Source organism: Apteryx rowi, unplaced genomic scaffold (assembly GCF_003343035.1).
Source record: "Apteryx rowi isolate R43461 unplaced genomic scaffold, aptRow1 scaffold_74, whole genome shotgun sequence".
NCBI lineage: Eukaryota > Metazoa > Chordata > Aves > Apterygiformes > Apterygidae > Apteryx > Apteryx rowi.
In genome coordinates, this window is record NW_020451027.1 from 2116657 (window position 1) to 2139823 (window position 23167).

The following is a 23167-nucleotide window of genomic DNA, read 5'->3' on the forward strand; positions in this document are numbered from 1 at the left end:
TTGGTAGAGCCTTCAAAGTACTAACATAAAAAAATAATTCTCCATGATTGAGAGATGTACATTGCACATTAGTTCATGTGCAACGTTGTCTGAGAACAGCTCTTAAAAAATCTTGACAAATTTTAAAGTTTCAGAATAAAACTTTAAAATAAATTAAACAAAACAATCCTGATCAGGGGAATTAAACAACTGATTTGAGAATTATTTCTATTTTATAACAATATAGTCTGGTATTTCTTTTTAAGGCTATCAGAAGGGTTTCCTGAAATGCAAAAAAAAATTTTTTTCTTGTCTTTATTCTGCTAAATTTATTTTATTTAGACACTTACACTGACATCAGTTATAGACACGATTATAGACATACGGCTGTAATGTAGCAAAACCCCATTTCTTTTGTGCCTAAAGACTGCAAAGATTGCTTCAAGTAAAAATAGATTTTTCAGCTTGGCATAATTTATGAAGCAAGCATTCTGAAAATAGATCATTCATAAAACACTCAACAAATATGAAACAATTTTTAAAAGCATCTTTAACAAGAGAATTTTTTTTTGCAAACTAAACACTCCTTTAAAGATGACCCTGTGGACTACAATAGATGGGACAAACAGTGAGAAACAAGTTTCATATTGCTTTTGAATAACATCTAAAGCTTCATGGTGGCCCCTTTGATGTCACYCCAAGGGGACTGACCACCTGTGTTGCTTTGTGAAGTGATGATTTGTTAATCAGGAAAACAAGAAATACAATATGGCCTCAAGTAAACCTTTAAGTAATCTTAGATGAAATTTAGATTTCTTTTGTTATCCTTACACTATTCTTTACATAAGATAAACCATTTCACCAACATAATTAACTGCCTAATTCTGAGTTTTTGTATCCAGTCTTCCAAAAAGATAATTCTTGCATGCATATTTTCTTAGTTTCCATCTACTGCCTAGATAAGACTGCATAAAACAGGTTAGACTTTCAGAAGGGACAATCAATTCATATGGTTGGTTCCTACCTATTGCTTTACAGATGTTAAGTTCACTCAGAGTTTTTTTTTCACTTCACAAGTCATTATGCACCACAGCTTACTGGTGTCCTGATTTTTTTTACCTGAAGGTAAACAAATGAACAAACCATTATTATTTTACAGTCATTTCAAGAAGACAAGGTGAAGTAAACTGCACTTTTATAGCATAATAAACGCTGATCTCCGCATTCTTTCTTATCTCCATCGCTTTGAATACTGATCAATGAGGCAATGACACATATTTTTCAATTGTTATAATGGCTGTAAATCAAACATGCTAACAATAGTCCAAAGTGGCAGCAAATACCTCCCTCCTTATAATTTCTTGAATGTTAAAACCAATATCCATTTCTTCAGCGAGGAAGTTAATGTCAAGAAAGTAGCTCGAAGCTTGAATCTGAATAATTAAATTCTGCATTTGTGGGTGTCCTAGAGTTTAGGATGTTTCCTATAATCATTGTGTCCTTTTCAGAGGGCRATTGCAGAAGGAAAAATGAGGGAGTATCCTAGGGGAGCCTATAAAAATGTATGAACAACGTTCTTTTAGCCTCAGCCACATTCTTCCTCTACTGAGAGTTCCAAACCATCATTAGCATCAGGTTTTCTAAAACAGTGAAATTTTAGCTTAATTTTTATGTTTTTCTAGAGCAGGTATCTGAAGGAAAACCCATCATCCTTTACATAAAATTATCATTAGAGAGAAAAGTTTCTAGAAAGTTCTTAAAGTAAGGATATTCTTAGGTGACGAGCTGAGTGACTGCGAAATGTCAGCTTTGTTCACAGCGCACAAAAGGGCACAGAGCTGGGTTCAAGGCTCGTTACATGGGTGCAAAGGAGATTTAAGTCCATGAAGTTATACCAGTTTGAGTGGTATGGGGAAGGTATCAGGGTCCACTGACCTAATCTGATGGCACTACATAGAGGCACTACAGTGACTTTAACTTTAAAATGATTTTCAGTTTCTCCACACTCTTCAGGACCTGCCCTCAAGTCACGATTTTGGGATGCAGCTCATTAAGTCACAAGACCAAGAACTCAGGCTGAACTTCTGCTGAAAGATGAAGGTCTTCAGAGAGAAGAGTCCTCTCCTCCGCAGAATCCTTGTCCACCTCTGGAGCAATGTCCCACCTAGTCACTGGGTAAGGTAGGAAAAATAAAAAGGTCACGTCGTTACTGACAGCATACAAATGCATAAGCACAAAAGGGGGAGTATAATTAAACCRCATGGGCAAACACCTCTTGTTTCTTCATGCTGGAAGCTTTATTTGTAAAGTTTGTTTCTGTTTCAAAGCATGYTTTTGTGATACAATTTCATGTTAAGTATCTTCTTATAGTTACCCAGAAAAATGTGTTCTACCTAAATGCTAATGCAAGCTCACAAATTCCACTTTGATTCAATTCTGTTTAGTATTTTGAAATATATCCTCTTTTCAAGTGAAGTGTTGCCTTTTTTGCCTTGCTTACTTTAAATCCACCATTGGGATTAATTTGGTTATTTACTCTCAATAATGGAAATAAGTCAAAGGGGAAATGTTTTTCACACTAAACAGGCACCATGTTCTTCTGGTATGAGCGTTCCTTTCCTTTGTTTTTGAAACAATCTTTTGATTTCCTAGGCTTTCCTTTCATGACATTTAGGAGAAAAGGAAACTGCTGTTGAATACGGGATGCCTGGGATTTCTGTTTTACATTAGACTTTTTAAATATTTGAACTCTGCTTCAGGACGGAACAAATTAGAGTTGAAACTGCAGGGTGGGTAAGTAGTTTCAAGGTTTCTTTATGTAATTTTCAGAGGTCTATATTTACTCTGCTCCATTTTATATGCGAAGTACCCTTTCTGCACACTCTGAACAGTCTTTTTATTGGTACCACCAGGCTTCCAATTAATAGTTACCTTCACAGCAGCTGTTAATCTTCTTCATGACTAAGTCTTTCAAAAAGATTTCTTTTACATACTTCTGCCTGCTTTTGAGTTGGACTCCATCAGTCTTTGAAAGTCATATGAAAAGTTCCCTCATGCACCATCTCATTTTTGTTTATTCCCTCTGCATATCTCCAAATACAGTTTTTATGTCTTGATTTCAGCTTAAAAGAACCTTAAAACAACATGTTTTCTTCTCATTAGTAAGGAGCAGGTAGATCTGGACATTGCAATTTTCTGTCAGTGGGATGTGCACAGTGCTGGCACTGCCAGCAGCACCTTCCCTGCATTCCAGCGAGGCTCCATCTAGACACAAGTGCACAGTCCCTGTGCTTGCGACAAGCTGCTGTACAGTCTCCTTGCTATTGTATGCGGCATACTAGCTGTCTGGTAGAAACTTCAGAGATTCCCTTACCTGTTCAGGAGAAAGGCAACTGAGATGAAACTCATTGCCTAAGATGATTTATATACAGCAGCAGTTTGGTAGTCTTATATACAGTAAGCAATAAAACTAGTTAAAAGATCATTACATAACTCCCCTGAAGTTGTAACAATACAATAAAAATCTAACCAGCACAGAACACCTTGCATCACAGGGCCTCTAATCACTCTTTGCCTGGACTGCATTCAGACCAGCGACCATAAATCTACCAGCTATCCAGTTTCCAACAACGTATTTCCTCCTTTGCTTTGAGTTCTTGGGCCACCATGGAGAGAGAGCCAAATCTTGCAGTACTCACCATGGTGTGCCAAGCAACTGTTCAAAGCTAGAGAAATTGCTTTGAACAAGGCAGAAAGAAGTTCTGATTTTAAACCTCCATATTAAAGTGGTAATGAACTGCATTTTTGTACATAGCTTTGAAAATCCCCACTGTGGAATCCTGCACTATCAAGGGTCATTTTAATAACATTGATTGTTAAAAGGCACAGCTCCCAGTGTAAAAACAGAACTCTTTGGAATTCAGGATAAAGCTGATTACAGAAGAATGTGTAAAATTGAATATTAAGGAGATTAAGAAGAACTGGGTATCAGTACTATATTCCAAAGGGACATCCATAATATGCTTACTGTCCCAACCAGTGGTACCCAAAGGCAATGTGTACCTCTGTGAGCTTACCCTACAGGCGAGGGAACTCTGAGAGTTTGGCCAAGGGTAATTATAAATATTAAAACCTTTATTATCAATGTTTGATAGAAACATAAAAAATTTATAGTTGTGTACAAGTTCTTTCTTTTGCAGAGGAGACGCATGAGATTTTATAATGCCACTGTTGAGTCATTCTTTCCTTTTTTTTTCTTTCTCAGACCAAATCTAATTATTTCTTCCCAAATTTATTTCTTTCTTTAACAGAGGTAGCCTCATCCAAAAGAAGCAAAATAGAATGAATAGCTGAAGCCCTCTATACAGATAAATAGTAGAGACTGTATCAAGGTCGTTCAGATAGGCTGCTGTGCTATGTTTTGTTTCATTTTTTTAATTTCTAGTCCCCTAGCCCCTCTGCCTCCTTCTACTGTTCAGTATGTATTTGTCACAGACTCTCTCGTTTAGAAACAAATGCATTCAGACATCTTTGCTACTTACAAAAGCGTAGTCTCAAATTACAGCAATCATTAACATAACAGTAACACATAAGAGTTACTCTAGCATACTGAAAAATCTGTGAAGCTTTCAATGCACTTTATAACTGTATGAGACAGAAATGAAAGGGAAATATCTGCCTAAACGTGAGTTTCCACCTCCCCATAACATACAAATGGAATTACTTTCCACATTGTTAAGAAGATTCATTAAACAGACATAGAATCTTAAGACTGAGAACCCGCTTATTTTGTAGTGAGAAGCTATATGAGACGTGGCAACATTTATATATTTAAAATATGATTATCATAATTGAAATGTAGAATTAACCAATCCTGTGCTATTTATGATAATGGAACAATAAATACAATCATCAAAAATACAAAATACAATATGTCAAGAAACTAACTTAGAAGAGGATATAGTAAACCAAAGCAAATCTTCCTTAACTGCACTTGCAGCGTTAGAGAAATTCATTTTGTAAATTTGTTGTGAAGTACAAAAGAAATTAGATAGGACATACCAGCTCACCGAATTTTATTACTGTTTTCTGCCTTCTCAGTTGGTGTCTTTTAAGTGACCACAGAGCCAGTTCCTACCAAGACCCTTTCTACTCCAGCATCACTTCCACTAAAGCCCCAATCTCAGCTGAATCTCTACATGGTACTCTAAAAGAAATAATTAATAATAATTTCTTCAGTTTGTCTTGTGCCCTGTGGAAGCCTATTAACATTATTGTTGCAGAAGCACTTAGAGAGAGAGGGTTAAAAAAAAAGGAAAATGACATCAGCTATTTAAAATACCTTCCCGGGCTTCCTGTCCTCCTGCGTAAAATCTACTACCATGCTATCATTGCTCCGATGTAGCTAGTCCAGACACACACACAGCATGCAGAAAATAAAAGGAGTTGTTTTGGCTATCAAATGAAATAAACTGTATGGCCAACCCAGTATATATAACTGTGGATTTTCATATATTTTTGATCAAAAATACACTAACCCTTCATAGATTAGACATAGCAATATGTTTATGGTGACACTGCCATTCCATTCCAGTACTAAGTCACAATGTTCAGTTCAGTTACATTGCTATCGGTTTATTTAATTTMGAACAACAACAGCCATAATAATATTAAGATAATCAAACTGTATGAATATCTGAAATTTCCTTTGTGTAAATCACTCTATTTTTGACTAGCCAAAGACTATAACACATTATGCTGCAACCTAGGACAAAGTACTATGTATTGTAAAGAGCTTCAGTAAATGTCCATGGACCCTCTTAGCTGTAAATGAATGTTTTTGAATAACACCAGTAATCTGAAGGTAATTAAAGTAGTTTATGCAAGGTGCAATAAACAGCCATTGTTGTGTCTACAGAACATTACTTTATGCTATTGTGAAGATGATGTCTTTTTAGGCTCCTAGCTGTTTTGAAAAAAAAAAATCAGAGGCCACTAGTCTGAAAGAAACAAGGACAAGATAATAACTAGAGACGCAATTAATCCCTGTGCTTTGGAATAGTACAAGTTGTTACAACAATCACAGAAAAAGCTGTACAGAGGTTATAGGAAGGCAAGTTAATGCAATGCTTAAAAAAAGAATTAAACAAAGAGTGTCAGAAAGACCTAAATTACAACAGCAAAGAAATGAAAATACAACTTAATAAGAAACAAATGTTGCATGCTGTGTATTAACTGTGGAATGCTTGCAGAAAATATGGAAAAGTCTTTGTTTACTCAACCCTGACTCATGGGCAAAGGTTTACATAAACTGGGCTTCTTTCCTGATCACAAGTATTTGGGAAATCCTGCAGGGATGGGTTGTCAATAGGGCTTCTCAGTCACTTGAAGTTAGGCACACACTTGGATTCAGTCATTTGGAGTAAAATCCCGGTCTTGTTCTTGTCAGCGAGATGCCCCCACTGTATCCCTTGGGCCAGGATCTCCTCCTGGCCGCACTGACTCTGGCTCAGCCTCAGCAGGAGCCTGAGGGCTGCCTGAGGTCAGCATCAGGCCCCTGGATGCAGTCCGTGCCCCGCAGGTCAGCACATGGGGTGGTGTATCCCCCCAAAACCATTTCTGGTGCTCTCCCTGCATTTAATGGCAGGAATGAGCTTTTGTCTTATGTGCGAAGAAGGAAACAGAGTAGCAATGAAAATCCTCATTAATGAATATATGGAGAAATCTTGGTTTTAGTTATGCCCTTTCAACTCCATTGAAGTCAAAACCACCTTGCCTCTTTTGCTAGGACTCCTTCTCTAGCCTCCGTCACTTCCAGAAATCCAGGGAGCCTTTGGGAGTTTAAGTGCCAGCACCAAGAAAATGAAGGGGAAATGTAGAGGGACATCGGAGAGGGAAGCGAGAAAGCACCTGGAAAGGACCACAGCAGGTGATGTACCCCTTACTACAGTCTCTGGTAATTTAATGAAAGTAAATCAGAATAAATAAATATCTGATTCAGAATCAAGATGCAGCTCATCCAATCTTAATGGGAACTAGTTTGCTGTTGACCTACAGCATTGCCAAATTAACCTCCCTGAGGAGAAGATGAGATTATATATATATATATATAYACACACACACACATATATACACACACACACACACACACATATATATACATACATATATATATATATAGCTAGCTTTCAAAAAAAAAAGTCTTAATTCAAAGAAATGTCTAATGTTGGTAAATGTGTTCAGTAAGTACTTGATGGATTGAATTCATTCCCCTCTTTATGTGCTGACATCCTACTCACTACATAAGGAGAGTCTACAGATGTACAGAAATGCTGCACAGGATAGGATGTTTCTTTATGGCATTTCCTTGTGCTTTAAATCTCTGAACAGTTTTCTGTGTGTGTGTTTTATATTGAGTCATTAAGTACAAAAACAAACTTATTCGCAAACCAACTTTGATCTAGGTTTCCTGCGATTTATCTCTGCTGTCTATAGTATACACTGAAATCCTACCTGATTGTTATTAGCTCCCCAAATATTTATATCACTCTAGATAATCAATGCTTATCACAGTCAATACAGATGTTACAAGTTCCTCAAAGAAAGCACTGTCAGCATAATAACATTTTAATTATTGCAGCATATGTTTCTGAGTGGTTCTTTTGTTTACAGTATCAATTAAACAGAGCAACTGTATATATCTAATTAATAGATAGTGTTAAAAATACTGTACATGTAAATTACAGATTTTCCCACTAAAGATATGAGGCAATAATGCAATGTCTTGGAGGTATTAATGTTCACTTAATTAATTTAAATCATGTTGCTAGTGCTGTGTTTTCTGTTTTCATTCCCTTGCATTTGCACTCTCTACAGGATGTTTTTCATTCAGCTGCTGTGTAAAACAAATTTGCTTGTGGGGGTTTGCTGATATAAAATATCTGACTGGCACCAGTACATTACTTATTCTACATATAACTAAAAACATAAATGCAATATTTGGAGAAGAAGTAGAGATAGCAGCATCTACTGGTTAGAGAGACACAGAAGAGATGTTTTCTGTTATCAAGTATGCTGTAAGTTCATGGGGAAGTTCAGTGGCGAAGAGGCTGAGCCCTTCTGTTCCTCAGGATCCCAGTCTTATGTGGACTCTAACTCCCTGCCCCCTTTCAAAGTTCTCCAAGAGCAGTGCAATATGTTTTTTAAAGATGTTTCAGAGCAAAATGCTGTATTATTAAGATATTTTTGAGACAGCTGAAGGCATTGTCCTAATGCCCTGGACCTACAAATCTTTGGCTCTGATATATACAGATATATAGACATACATATACACACACACAGACAGACACACACATGTATATGTCTGCTCAAATTCTTGGTACTTCCAACTCATGATGCTTACAATATTCAAAGATTTTCTTGGTGCCTCCTGCACCTGAAGTCATTGGACTAGGTGAGAATTTCAGCTTCTACTCAAAACACAGGCATCCTGGAGGCTCAGAAAAACCTGGCAAATGTGAATCTTCCAGTTTGGATTCAAAATCATATAAGGCCTTTTCATCTTTACTACGAGATTATTCTACACCAAAATAAAGATAGCAGTGTTTGTTAGAGTGGCTCTTGGGAGCTAAGGAATTTTAAGGAAAAGAAAAATGTCTTCAGRCCCAATAGCCTTGGAAGCAACTAATATTCCGTTATAAAGAGAACAATGCTTTGCTCCTTTGTTGCTGGTGATAATGGGAACACAGAAGTCAGAGTGGGAGGTATTGCTGGGTGTACGCCGTTAAAGGCAGTCAGAGCTCTTCTCTGCTCAGCCCTGCTTCACCAGGCAGCCTCCCAGGGGGCTACAGGACGGGGGTCCTTCGCCACTGCCCTGGGCCTCCTGCGGCGCTCGGAAATCGGCTTAGGGCTTCCCGAATCAGTGTGCTGCATCATCCATGCCCCAGCACCCTTCTGAAACGAAGGCCATTATCAGCACTTCAGGGGGCTTTTGCACAGTAGGGTTGTCTGGTGGATACAATCTGTGTTCAGTCTATGAGCATATTTTGTAAGGCCCATTGGAATGAATTTGCAAACATTTATGCAGGTCAGCAATATTGCTTGCAGTTACATTCAGTGGAACTGTCAATGAACATTAAGTTATTTGTGTATTTAGAAGAAGAAGAAAATAAGTTGGACAGCCRCACATTTGAAAGTTTATAATTTGGCTAGATGTGTCTTCTACTGCTATTTCTTAGCAGGTTGGCCAGTTCCAAACACTCTGTATTTCTAGTTATGATATCTTTTAAAGACATGTCTCTCCTCCTAAAAAATTGTATCTTGCATACCACTTTTACTCTTGGTTACTAGAACTCATTGAAGAATTTGAATGACTTTTTTTGAATGCAACTTTTTTTCACCAGGTTTGTTTTGTCTAGTATGCGGTCAGAAATATTTTCCAGTTTGTATATGATAGTTTGACTTTCCAAATTCAAACTGATGGCTTGAGCTCACTTTAGGTGGTTTCATTAAAATCATTGACCATCACATGGCTATTTAAAGATGTAAACAGAAAATTATGCTGAGGTGAAGCTGACAATTCAGGACTGAATGTCAACTCTTATCCCTAGAAAATAATTTCATATATGTAGATAATTTTGGTTTTAGTGGATGAAATCTAATCCTTTTTGTGATTCATTCRATTGTTTTTATGCAACAACTCTGCTGAAGGATTCCAACAAGTGTGATACTCACCACACGAATGATTGTCCCATCCATGCACAAATTCAGGGTTAATATTCAGTGCACAGGCTTAAAATTCACTTCCCTGATGCATCAGTGGGAACCAAGCACAAGTTGTTGACCTGGAAATGTAAATACAAAAGAAAATCTGAAAAAAAAGGCCGTGTCAGTAATGCAGATTCCATCTAGAGATTAAGGAAATGGTCCTTAATCTTAAAACTAGCCCTTAGTTCTAATTCCTTAGTTCCTAATAGGAAATAGTTTTAGTTGAACATACTCTTGTTCTGCTGATTTCAATTTGACATAGACCTTCATGGTCTCTTTTGCACCCCTAAAAATAGAGAGGGGGTTTTAACACTGATAGTTAAATTCATGCTAACAATATTTATTCTAYTGTGCAGAGACATGAGCTGTATTCTCAGCGGGTTGGTCTATTTATCACACTGATCTCAATGGAGAATTACATTAGGACATTCAGTGCCACTGAACTTGTATACACCAGAAAAGCATTAGATTAAAAGTTGATCCACTGTTTTCTTTCCAGCACAGATCAGTTCTCTCCAAGTAAAGTTTCAGGTCATTTCTGGGGCATCATTGAAGGTAAATGAGCACTGATTTTTATTAGCCTTTCTGGTAGATAAGAAGGTTTCAGTTTTAATGAATGCAAGATCAAATATTTGACAGAAAGTGAAAAGCAAAGACCGGAGGTATATACCATAAAGTGAAAGAGGGAGGAGAATAATGAGTTTGAAAAGTATAAAACACAGATTGTTTTAGTGGAAAAGAATGCTACAAAGGTCTCCATGTGAATCTTTGATTCCAGGAGTTTCTGCCAATTCCTTTTATTACTATTTCAAGTAACCAGGTACATATGGCATGTTTGTAAGTAAAGCAGTCAATGAAGTTAGTTACACCTCTGCATTTATTACCTTACCCCGGAGTATTATTAACTTTTACATTCCCCATAAAATATAATTTATCACTTAAATAATTTGCTTTGTGTCAGGGTTCAGTGTGCTCCAGTGCTTTCCTGCTCATTAAATGAGATATTTTTACTTAATGAGCCCAGAATGTCCTTTGCATTTAACATTAGAATTGATTTCAAACACTCCATTTTTCTAACATATTTGTGTGTAATTTCAGAATGCGGACTTCATCCCACAATTTTACACTGAAGGAAAAAGAGCTACAAAGAATAATGATCCATGAATTCTAGAGAGGGACACAGTAAGTATGGGTGAATAGTTTTTAAAAAAAATTATTATCTACCTGAAATTTAGATTCTTTGATCTAATTCGAAAGTTTGACTTATTCTTTGAGCCTGATGCTGTAGTTATTACATACATAAAGCTCCATCAGAAAAGTCTTTTTTGAAAGGACAGCACAATATTGTTTGCTGTGAAGTTAACAATATAAAAATTTATTCTGTCTTTAAATGCATGTGTGTAATATGCTGCTTCATGTAACAGGCAGATAATTTTTCAAAGGTACACAATTCACGTATAACATATGCATCCATAGGAAAAATGAATATCATACAACTACAGCAATGTACACCTAATGAGAATCTGATGAATCTCTTTGCARTTGTGAATAATTGATCACTCTGCAATTAATTAATAAAATCTGAGTAGAGAAATCCTCTGCTGTGCAGTAAATCAGTGGCTCATAACAGTCATTGAAATCAGCCAAAACCTCTGAAATATTTCAGCAATTCCAGGATAAACATTGCACCATTACACTTTAAGCAGAATTTTGCCACCAGTTAGAGCTCAAGGAGTGGGTGAGTAGCATATTATGGATTCACARCTGGGTGTTCATTTGAGGCCATTATATCAAACGTAACCATCTGCGCATCAGTCGTACACCACTAACACGCAGAGCGCAAGTCTGATCAGTCACGTGCTCACAATCCATGGCCATGAGCATGGCATGAAATGCTCAATAAAGGATGCTAAAGATGAAATTTAACCCCATAATAATATTGTAACATTGACATTTTTAATTCTAGCGAAAAATGAAGAAAAGAATAATTTAGGAAATAAGCAAAAGAGAAAACGTTGCTGTGTTTGACCGAACTGAAGAGTTTCACTTTCAGACCGGTTGCTGTCGTCACTAAACCTGGTAGGCATGCCTGTCTGCTGGTACAGTGTCTCACCCCGTTAACAGCACGGGCCTCTCTCTTCCTGTCGGCCCACAGGCCCCGGGTCCCCGGCCGGACTAGCTTCTCGCGGGGCACTTGCAGCCCCCTCCCTCCTCAGAGCCCACCTGCCATGGTGGCCGCGYGCAGGGAGGTGCACAGCGGCGATGGCACTTCGCAGCCAGCAAAGGCGCCCCGGGCCCCCCTCTGTGGCAGGCGATTTATGCCATGGTGTAACAGCTCGGTAGCCTTGCTCAACGCGTTATGGCGTTTACCAAGGGAAATCTCAGCATTCTTATTAGACTGACAATATCCCATTAGATTAGACATAAATTATTTTTAAGAGTTTTACGTAAGGAAAGAATACTACATGACACTACATCATGCTGTAAAGGCTGAATGCTGGAGAAGGGGAAGGTTTGCTTAGCTGTGGTAACAGGATTAGCAGAGTAGTGTAATTATACATACAGGTGTAGTAAATGGTAAGTTTTTATCTTTGTCATGTGGTAAGAGAAAAACAATTGTAAAATACAGAATCAACTGTTGATTATAATTTAGTGAAGGGTGAACACACCCGGGTTACATATTAACACTTTCTCATAACTGAACAAGCTGTTAAATAACATCTCACTCCCACAGAGCCTGGGGAAGCAACGTTGTCAGGTGGGTAAAGTGTATGGAAATCTGAGTTCTTCTTTTGGTGCTGCCATCAGTGCATCATGTCCCCTGTGGAAGCCACCTTATTCTGCTTTTCCTTACTATCCTTTGTCCATTTTGTTCTTTTAAGCTGCAAATAGTTACAAGCAAGGTTGGTACATTCAGGTCTATATCCTGAATTAAGAATGCACAATTTTTAAATATTTTTCATTGTAGAATGAAAAGGAAAAGAAATCTTGTTTTTCAGCAATAAGTATTACCACAGTTTGCTCCAGGGAAATACTGAACTATCACATAGATACTTAATGCAGTCAATAATATGACGGCATATTTATAAGGACTGATTAGAACACAAAAAATACAGTATTTTTTTTCTTCTGATTCCATATGAAAACGAGATGTGCCCTTCATTTCATTACAGTTTTAAGGAGGGATGCAGGGTATATTAAATTTTATTATTTGAATTATTTTATTAAATGATCATTATCATTGGCCATTATGTATTAAAATCTAGTGTCAAAGAATTTTTCTTTTAAAGAAAATAAATGATTAAAGCAAAATATCTAATTGAAATAAAAAATCCATTAAAAACTGAATTATATACACCACTCTGGGTGGATAATAACTTGGTTGCTAAAGAATAAAAATGCTGTGGGTGGCTAGATGTATACACAGAAGAAAATGTGATGACTGCACCTACTTTGAGAAATTACTCTGATGTGTCGGCTAGATTCCTGGGAGACGCTTTTCTGTGTTGCTGAGTTAGTGTCAAAAATAGGTAAGCAGTTGCTGGAAAAGAGGAAGARCTGCAAATGCTTTTCTCTCCTTTAGCCTGCACCAGTCTCACTGACAAAGAGGAGCTTTAAGCAAATGCAGAGAGGACACCCCACCTGTTTCTGTGGTTGACCAAGAGTTTTGCTGCCAGGCTCGTAGGTGATTGCAATACAAGTATGAGGATAAGATTTTCTGCACGAGGTAAGTGCGCAAGGCTGGTTTTGCTTGCTGTTCAGTTCCAGCCACAGTGATGTGACAGTGGGAGACAGAAACCAGGGAAAAGCGCATCTGGTTTGCTGTGGAGAGGCTTGGGCAGGCCAGRCTGAGCCTGCCCCGTACCCTGAACCACTCGCACGCGACGCCTGACCAGCCGTGGTCATCATCGCCAATGGAAAGGGATGTTCCAGTACTTGCATGTGCGGGCACCAAAGCTCACCTAAATTTATATTTGGGTTGTAGTTGAGAAATAATCTCTGCAGTTTCAGGAGAGAGTAGGATAAAGGTGCTTATCAGATTCCTTTTGGGAATGGCAGTAAGTAGTTTATAGCCAGTTTCAGTTAACACAAACTCTCTATAAATAAGGACACATAACATTTTACACTGGTAGACTAAAGCCAAAGGCTCCCTTCACTCTTTGAGAGACATTAAAGTACCCATGATGAAGAATGCATTTGACTTAGTTTTGACTGTACTATTGAAAGAATCGACCACATATTTCTTGGAGTTGTCCATAAACAGCCAAGTTTAATGTTGAAAAAGAGTTTTTAAATTAATTACTTCTTTTTTGTAAATATTGTAGTAAGACTTGCATTCCAGGTTCAGGGGCATTATTATACTTCTTGCTTTAAGGTGTCTGGCTTCAAGGAGATAGGTAATAAATATATGCTCTTCAGAAGTATATGACATGGCATTGTTTCAATACAATAACAAGTACTTTCCCTTTTATCTCATTATAAAATAGACTTTTTTTCCAATTTTATACCTGTCCAGGTATTTAGTTTTATATGCCATTTGTGGTGACAGACTAAACTGTCCTGAGTTTCAGCTGTTTACCTCCTGATGTCTGCAGCCCTTCTTGAAGCCCTGTGGCTGGCATCATATTGGTTATGTGCCCATGGCCAGCGCCTTCCCTGGGGTCCTGGGGTGATGCTCTTTGCTTTTACGAAGAAGTTCCAGACCTGTTATTGCTGCTTTCATCTACTTTGCCCATACTGTGTATACTTGCTGGTGCTCACAAACCCTTGCAGAAAACCGTAATCCATTGCAATTCTTAAATCATCTAAATGCTAGGGATTGTCTTGGTTCACATTATCTGCCACAGAGTGTGAGTCCTGCAGGGGGGAGGTGGGGGGGAGGTTTTGCGCTCTTCTGCTGTTATAGCCCAGATGCTCCACACCTTTCCGTTTGGGTCTCATGGTATTTTAACTTCTCTGTTTTCGGGGGCATTGCCCCAGATTGGCTTCAACTAGGCTGGAGTAACTTCCCTTGACTGCAGACTTCCAGGATTCTTTTTAGATCTTTTCCTAGCCTGACTGTTTGTACCAAATTCCAAACATCATCTGGATTTTTATCAGAAACTTAATCCCCTCCCTTCCATACTGTGACATTCAGGTAGTTCAGCGTGAGATCAACTACAAACTCCTCTGTGTTTTCCCTCTCATTTTTGTATTGCTTGTATGAAACCATATTTCTTGTATCTTTTTGCATTGTGAGCATAGTGCATGTGGACTGATTCAGATCTCTTTCTAAAGAGCACAAGTCTTAAATGAACTTTAACACAGGCAATTTGTCAAAAGTTGCAAATGATACAGGTTTGACTTTAACTGTCCCAAGTTCTTGGGAAGTTAAACTGCAAGTAAGTAGTGCTAATCAGTTTAGATAGTTGATCTGTATTTTGGAATTTTCTGAGTTATGATCTGAAAATTATAATTTCATTATAGAAAAAAAGCCCTGAAAATGAAGCTGTTTTTGAAGTTCCTGTGTCTTAAAACTTTGCCAGTCTGCAACTATTTTGTCCTCTTACATGTTAAGTTCACAATGACTCCATGAGGAAAATGGACCTGACTCTCATTAGACATTGTACAGTATTAATGGCACTGGCTCACTCATATTTTATTCATTAAATAATATTTGTCAATGTGTTTTTCTATTTTAAACTCTTACTGTAAAAGAAAGCATTATTACCTTAAAGMATTTGATTCCTAGAGGGAATGCCAGTACTATCCAGCCACCCCATAGTCTCCTAATTATGCTGAGGGTTTCTTTCCTAACAGCATTTATTTTTAGGGTGTCAACAATACTTCAGTTAAATGTAGTGTAAAATGCACTTATTTAGCAAACTTGTCCTTCAGAAAAAGGGTTTTTTGTCTTTAAAACACTGTTAGATTGTTTCTTTCTGTCAGTGCATGATACAGTAGAAATCTTAAATCAATAACACTTTTTATTCCTATGCAATTGATGCATAACATCCTTCTTCACACAGAGGTTTAATGTGTTGTAAATTAATTATCTGGAATGAGTACAGGGTCAATGGACCTTGGTATGACCGGGATGTAATGTTAAAGCGTTCCATTTCCTCCCAGCCCTGCACACATCTCTTACTGTGTCTTTTATACATGTCAGTTATGCCATCTTCTGCAGTTTGTTCCCTTAAGTGTTGTTAATGCCCCTCTAGGGCTTGATCAATAGGAAAAATTTGTTTTACCATAAATTTGCACAACAATTTTCTTTCTTCTGAAGACGAGGCATCTTTATTAACTACACTTGTATAATGCTTGCTAGTAAACTATTCTAACTTTCATAGGAACTTACAGCTTTTATTTTAAATTGGAAAGAAATTACAAAAATGTTGAATGTGCAGCATTAGACTGATTTTTTTGCTTTCAGGTACTTAAAATTAAATCTGTTATTGCTGAAGTTTCTGGCAGGAGAAGTTTTGCTTTACTGCTTCTATGCAGCAAGCCACATCATAGATGAATAAAACTGTTATTACCTGTGAAAAAATGTCGGGAGAAAGATTCTCAGCCATGAACAGTGCAATTAAAACCTGTGTTCACTGGGTTTTAAAGCAGCCAATTTCCTTTAAAAACCAGAGCGGCCACCTCTATTATTTTTTCGAAGGCAGCTCGGCTATTAGTTGCCACGGTAACAAGGCAGGAGGCGGTGAATAAGGCCTGTCCACACAGCACAGAATCAGGGGGGCTAAGATGAGAAAGAGTCTCTAGCGACAATGTTCAGTATTCAATTGCTACAAGAAGGGTGGTCAAAATATGTATATGCCTCCGATTCAAAAGGTGCTGATACTGTAGTGTTTTATTTGGCTCTTCTGAGTAACGGATGGCACTAAACTATCTAAGTAGCAAACACTTCTAATCGCACCGAAAAGAGGAGATGCTGCTTAAAACTTACGGCATGTTGGCGGGATCAATTTAACGCACTGCGCTGTGTCAATGTCACTTTCATAAACTTTTGCTGAAGTGGTTTTCCTACTGTATGTTGAATGATGCTGTCAGGCCTGCGAGTCGAGGGTGCGGTGGAATCAAGTCTGCTTTACTTCCCTTGATGAAAAGGTCGCTGCCACTTGTAAATCTCTTTTACTCGCTGCACAGTTGTTAGTGTCAAAGTCTGTCAGCTCTGTGGGATGTTAGAGTTATACAACTGTGGTAGGAACAAGGAGCACAAATTCCCAGGTGGTACGTCCCAAGAAAGTCTCTGATCTTTGGGTAAAAGTTCTGCAGAAAGTTTTTCATCTAGGATTTTTGGCTCACTTTGGCTTGATTGCAGAAATAAACAACATTTATGTTTCAGTGCCTGCCATCTGGTGGGCCTTCCCTGATRATAGCTCATCACAGGACCACTTATTATGTCTGTAGCCCACGGGTGCAAGTGAAACAATCCCCTCTTCTTTATTTTTTTAAGGGTATAAGGGTTCCAATTAGGGCACAATTAAAATTCGGCCTGCGTTGTGTTATGTGATTATGTTTTGACAAATCATCACACTAGATCAGCATCACAAATCCTCACATTTTTCATAAATTATTTGGAAAATACTTGCTTTTAAAGAACTTGAAATAAAATAAGTGACCAATAAAAATCAATCAAACAAAAAACCCCCCAACCTAACAACCAATAAAAACAAAGCAAATGGCAAAAACCTCAAAAAACTTAAACAGATTTTCCTCTTACTCATAACATCATGTGAACGCGTTTGTGCATAAGTAAAGGCAGTTTATAATTCAGAGGTTTTTCTCATACAAGCCATCATATTTTATTAGTGACCTGCTGCAAATGAAAGGAGAGAGCAACCCGCTGGAGTGCCAGTGGTGGATGTGTCCTGCCGAGTCTGATTGATTGCGACATAAAGAGTTTTTGAAGTTTTATGCTCTGGCTGTACAGGAGATAGACACAAAGTCCGCTGCATGTGAAGCATGGCCCAAGCGTTTAGGTGGTCAATTGCCTGCTTAATCCAAAGGCCTCCGCTAAGACAGAGTCAAGTTTTTCACGCTGTGATGTATTTCCATATGACCTTGCAACTAAATTGATTTTTGATCCGAGTGGAGTAGTTTGCTGCTGAGGAGACAGAACGGGACCCGAAGGGGGCAAACACTGAATCTTTTTGGCTTGACTTTCAGTCAAGGTAACTCACTGGGGCCCGACGGTGATACAAGTAAACATCTGCCAAGTGAATCTTCGTGTCAAGGCAGGCATTTTGGGCACAGGAGGGTGCGCATCCATGGGGACACGTATATCAGCATGCCAGGCACCACCCGCGTGGGAGGGAAGAGGAGGCACCAAGTTCCCCTTCTTTTTCCCCCCTCATTTTTGACTGGAAAATGCTCTTCATGCACCCCTGGATCTGACCTAAAAGCTGTCTCACACATTCATTTGAATGACATGAAAACAGAGTCTTTAATACAAAGCTTTTCCTACCATTTGTGAATGATTTGAACGAAAGATGAGCAAACAAAAAAAAAAAAAAGAGAAAAAAAAAGAGTTTTAAATTACTCTGAGGAAAACTTCGCTTCCACCTCTATTAATCACTTCCTTGTTTCTATCGATATCTTTCAAAATGTCATCCAGTTTGCCTTTAAGATCATAAATACCTCTGCTTAATTCTCCTCCCCTGCTCCCTGAGGGAATTTTAATGTAAAAATTCACCTTTTTCCTTTCTTATCAGATTCATTTCTACTGTTTGAAATTGCTAAAAAACAAATCGTAGATATTTGTACTTACAAAATTAGAAAGCTGAATAGATGCCTGTCATATCAGTCCTAGTGTTTACTGAAGACTCACAATGTTAGACAGAGGGCAAGTCTGGGGAATGTAAACAAACATCCACCTTATCAGGACTTTTGCCACTGAGAAATAGAAAATAACATTTTTTCTGTACCCTCTGCCCTCCACTATCCCTCAATTTCTTTATACTGTCCTCAATCTTTATATATTTTCTAATTTTCAATTTTTCTGGACACAGGTAAAGTAATTGAGAACTGTCCAAATGATTTGTCTAAGCTGGAAGAGAGAGGTTTGGACTCTCATGTCTGCCTATACCCATATGGTGGGTATCCTTTATATRGGTATTTTATCACTCTAAAATAAAATGAAAGAATGCATATATGCTAATTTTTCCATATACACAATGTGGACATTTTAATCCTTTATAAAAACAGATTTTCTTAAAATTAATTTTGATTTTAGTGTGTATTTCAAAACAAAATTAGATATGTGTTTTTGAGAATACATAAATTTTGGCAGCCAAGTAATCAGGTTTAACTTGAACCAATCATCTTAATATATTTCTGGGGGGAAGGAAATAAAGCCAAGACTCAGACAGTATTTAGAGAGCTTTGGAAAAGTTACTTATTGATCAAGCCTACTGACCAAATATTTGAGATAATTTACAGACAACAAAATCTTTAGGTCCTTTTGTGGGACTTGAAGTCTTCCCAGAGAAAAGGTTTGATTAGGTGTATAAATATATGAATTCATGTAACAGTTCATTGTGTGAATCCTTACTGGTGCAGCCTGAAAAAACTCAGTCCCACATTATTTTTCATGTCCAAGACTAATGGACTTGAAGGAGACATGACCATTTTCTCTAATGGTTTGAAATCTAAGATATAAAGAATCAATCTGTAGATGTTAGGCTAGATGACTGATTTATTTGAGAAAGAAATGGATGTGTGAGGTCTGCATCATATTACCAATAGTTATGGAAAGCTAAAGGAAGTAAATGAACAACATTTCTAGAAATCACAGGTTAGCTCCAAAATGTGGCTCAAGTAGAGACTGAAACTAAAGCCCATGCTCAGCTGAGATGGGAAGCCAGATTCAGTAATGAATAAATGAATAAATAAATACACAGGTCAAAGCTTCAGCTGCTATAATTCATAATGCAAGATTCTCCTTCATATATAAACATTCCTAAACTGAGACGCTCAGACACAATATTAATTCAGGCTGGGAGTGAGAAAAGCGATGCTGATTAAGCCATATTAAGCCATATTAAAAAAAAGGTTTATAAATGTTCTTAATCTGTGACAAACTTTCTCCTCTGAAAATGAAGTTTATACTGATCCTTTAATTTGCAGACCCATACAGTCTTTAAAAAGAAGTTTCCCAAATGCCTGCAACACTTAAAACATAAACAGGCTCACTGAATCCCTTTTCTGCAGGCATTTTAAAGTAAAACAATTAAGAAGAGCTAATGTATGTGTTAGTGCTAAATATTTGAGATGTTTGCAACCACCGCCAAATGACATTGATCCAGTCCCTGGGGTCATGCTGCTTCAGTGGTGATTTTAGCGCATGGAGTCTCCACGCTGGTTAACTTGCTGGGGAAAACTGGCAGCTCTTCATTCCCAAACCAGGATATACTGTGCCCTGCTCATTCAAAAAGCCATGCAACGAACCTGGGAAAACCATCTTTATTACTAAGATACAAAGCAGAATAGTTTTCTAATCAAGGTCTTTTGGAATCATATTTCTAATCACTTCAACTAACCTCTTTAGTGTTTCAACCGCAAGCCCTCCATTCAGCCCCACATGTACAGTAGCATTCTGCATTATTTATACACATTTTGATGTATCATTTTTAATGCAAAAAAAAAAAATCAGTGACACATGTGAGTTCCTTTATATAGCTGAGCCAAAAAAAAAGAGGAAGAAAACAAAATCCTACATCATTTCCATACCCTCATCCTCCTCTTCCAGCTATGATCTAGGTTGCCCCTATTGTTAGGTAACATATGAATAGCAGTGTGCATTTGCAACTTGCAATTAGATTTTACTGCAGGAATAAAGCAAGGTCAGAATAATATCTAATGTTCAGGCAGTGTGCTAGTATTCTCCCCATCAGCAGACTATTCTTAAATAATGGTAACAAATTAGCATTAAAAGCTTTCCACAACAAGATGTGCTAAAATCAGACTAGATGCTCAGTGACCTACGCAGAAAAAAGGAAATATATCACACTGCTTTCTAGCACTCCCAGCCCCAGCTGCCAGGAGTGTCAGTTATGTCACTACAGCTTTTCAGAAGTGGAACCRGCATGACTCAAGAAAATAGCAAAAAAGAAAAAAAGAAGAAAAAATAAAAACATAAAGTCGGGACGTGAAAAGAGAGAGTGTTGCAAATGGAGGGTGTTTTGCTCCGGCACTGAGTTGGAAGGGGCTGCCCTCTTTCGCACAATGGGAGCCGGCTTCCCTGCTGTGTTCTGTGAAGTGGCTCAGTGCAGAGCAGTAATATTATATCTTAATAAGCATAACACTGTGAACTGAGGCATATTTTTAAGTCAGACACATGGGAGGGAAACATATCATAGCAGAGCTGTGTTATTTTTAATGGAGCATGTGTTTGTCTTGTAAGTGTGTCAAAAGAAAAGGAACAGGTCTCAGGTTTCTTCTCACCATGTCTAGTGTAGRACAGGCACTCCAACTGCCTCTCTAAGTGACATTAGTGGTCTTTGATATTACAAGTGACACAGGACAGTCTGGACTACACTTACACCTCACATTCTTTTCTACTATTTGTAATCAGTGTTCATTTGAAGCTGTCCTTCAGATGAAGCCTTTTAAAAGCAGAGTCAAAGACTGAGCTAATTTTCATTAGGAAAAGACAAGAAGATTGTAATAAGCAGCTCTGTCCTCTTCCCAAATTTACATGAATATATGGTATGTGATGGGGGCTTTGCTCTGCAGAAAAACATACTTTCTTTTACATGTGACTAGAAAATAGAGCTTCCAGTGTGGAACTGATAGCTGTCATGTATACCATACTGCAGCCCATGCCACTCACCTCTTATTCATAACACCAAAACTAATATTAAAGTAAAAATGTCTGCAGTGAAATTCCAAAGGGCATTTTGAATTTCAATTAATATGGATAATGGGTTTTTTAATAAGTCTTGGGTCAAGATGTATCATAAAACTATTTTCCACAGTGCACAGAAAGTATATTCTGTCTTTGCGATATGACTGGATCTAGTCTTRCGTTCAGCAGCCAGCTGAGCCTGCTTGTCTATTATAGTCTCTTCCACCATTCCTAACAAATGAACAAATAACTAGATGCCCTGTGAAACATTTTAAATAGAACTGTCTCCTGGAAAAACTGTTACTGACAGAGACAGGTTCGATCCAGATCAAGGGAACCTGCTTTGGGACAGGGAAGATCAATACTGGTCACTGGCTTTTTTATTTCTGGGGTTTGGTTCTCTCTGTCTCTGTCTCTGTCTCTCTCTCTCTTTTTTTTTTTTTTTTTAAACTAAGAGGAGGTAAAGATTATGATGAATAAAGTAAAGCAGAAAACAAGCAATCTATGAGCTGAAGTGCATCCTTCTTATTAAACCTTATTGTGCTCTTAAAGCAGTAGCAGGAGCATAGCTGTTCTATGAACTCTAGCTAGGTCTAGCTAGGACTCTCTAGGTCATAGCTGTTGCTATGAACTCTATCATGCAAGAGGCTTTCAAAAAAGCATTTAAAACTATATATTAGCTAGAAACCACTTTGTCTACAAACTCTGAAAGAGCTGAAAGCAGCTTTTGAAAAGAAACCAATGTATTTGAAAAGGAACCAATATATTTCACGACAGAGTAAATTAGACACTATTTTTTACTTTTGAAGTGTTTGATCAAAATCCAGTGCTGAGCACAAGTGTCTTAAATTAATTCTATTTAGAGTGCTTCTCTGTTGGTTACAACCTGGATTCTCTGACCTGGATCCCATATTACTAACTGCCCCACTTCCCTACAGTGTTCTCTAGCATATGCATGAGAATTAGTGCTTCCAACACCAGCTGGAGGCGCTAAGATCTCGTTCTTGTGTTTTGAAAGGAATGCAAAGGTTTGCATGTGCTGGACAGATCAAAACTAAGATTGCTTTTATTTAATCTATTTAAACAGCATTATCTAATATGACTTTGCTTAACAATAGAAAAGCCAATTATAAGGAAAGAATAGTCACCAAGACCAAATCACCCCAGTAATGGAAAATTATAAAAAAGAATTTGACAGGTCTTAGGAAGCAATGTTAGCATTATAGCTACAGTATTCTCCATAGCCTTTGGCTAAGTCCAGGAATTCAGTCTACAATATAATCAATCTTTTACAATCCACAAGCATTAAATTCATCATTAAAATGTTGTTCTCCCCTTCCCAAACCTTCTATGTAACAAGCATCTCCGTAAGATGAAAGGCATTTGTTACTGAGAACAGCCTTAAGGAAAGCAAAAAGAGCAAATCTGGAAAAGATATTCATATTTTTCTGGAAATAGGTAGTATTCATAAAACATTTAGCAAGTTCAAGGTCARCTTGTTCTTCCGTATACTATTCATAACAGGCATTTGACAACTCAGTGACAGTCAATCTAGCAGCTGAACTGAATGTATTGGGTCATCCAGTT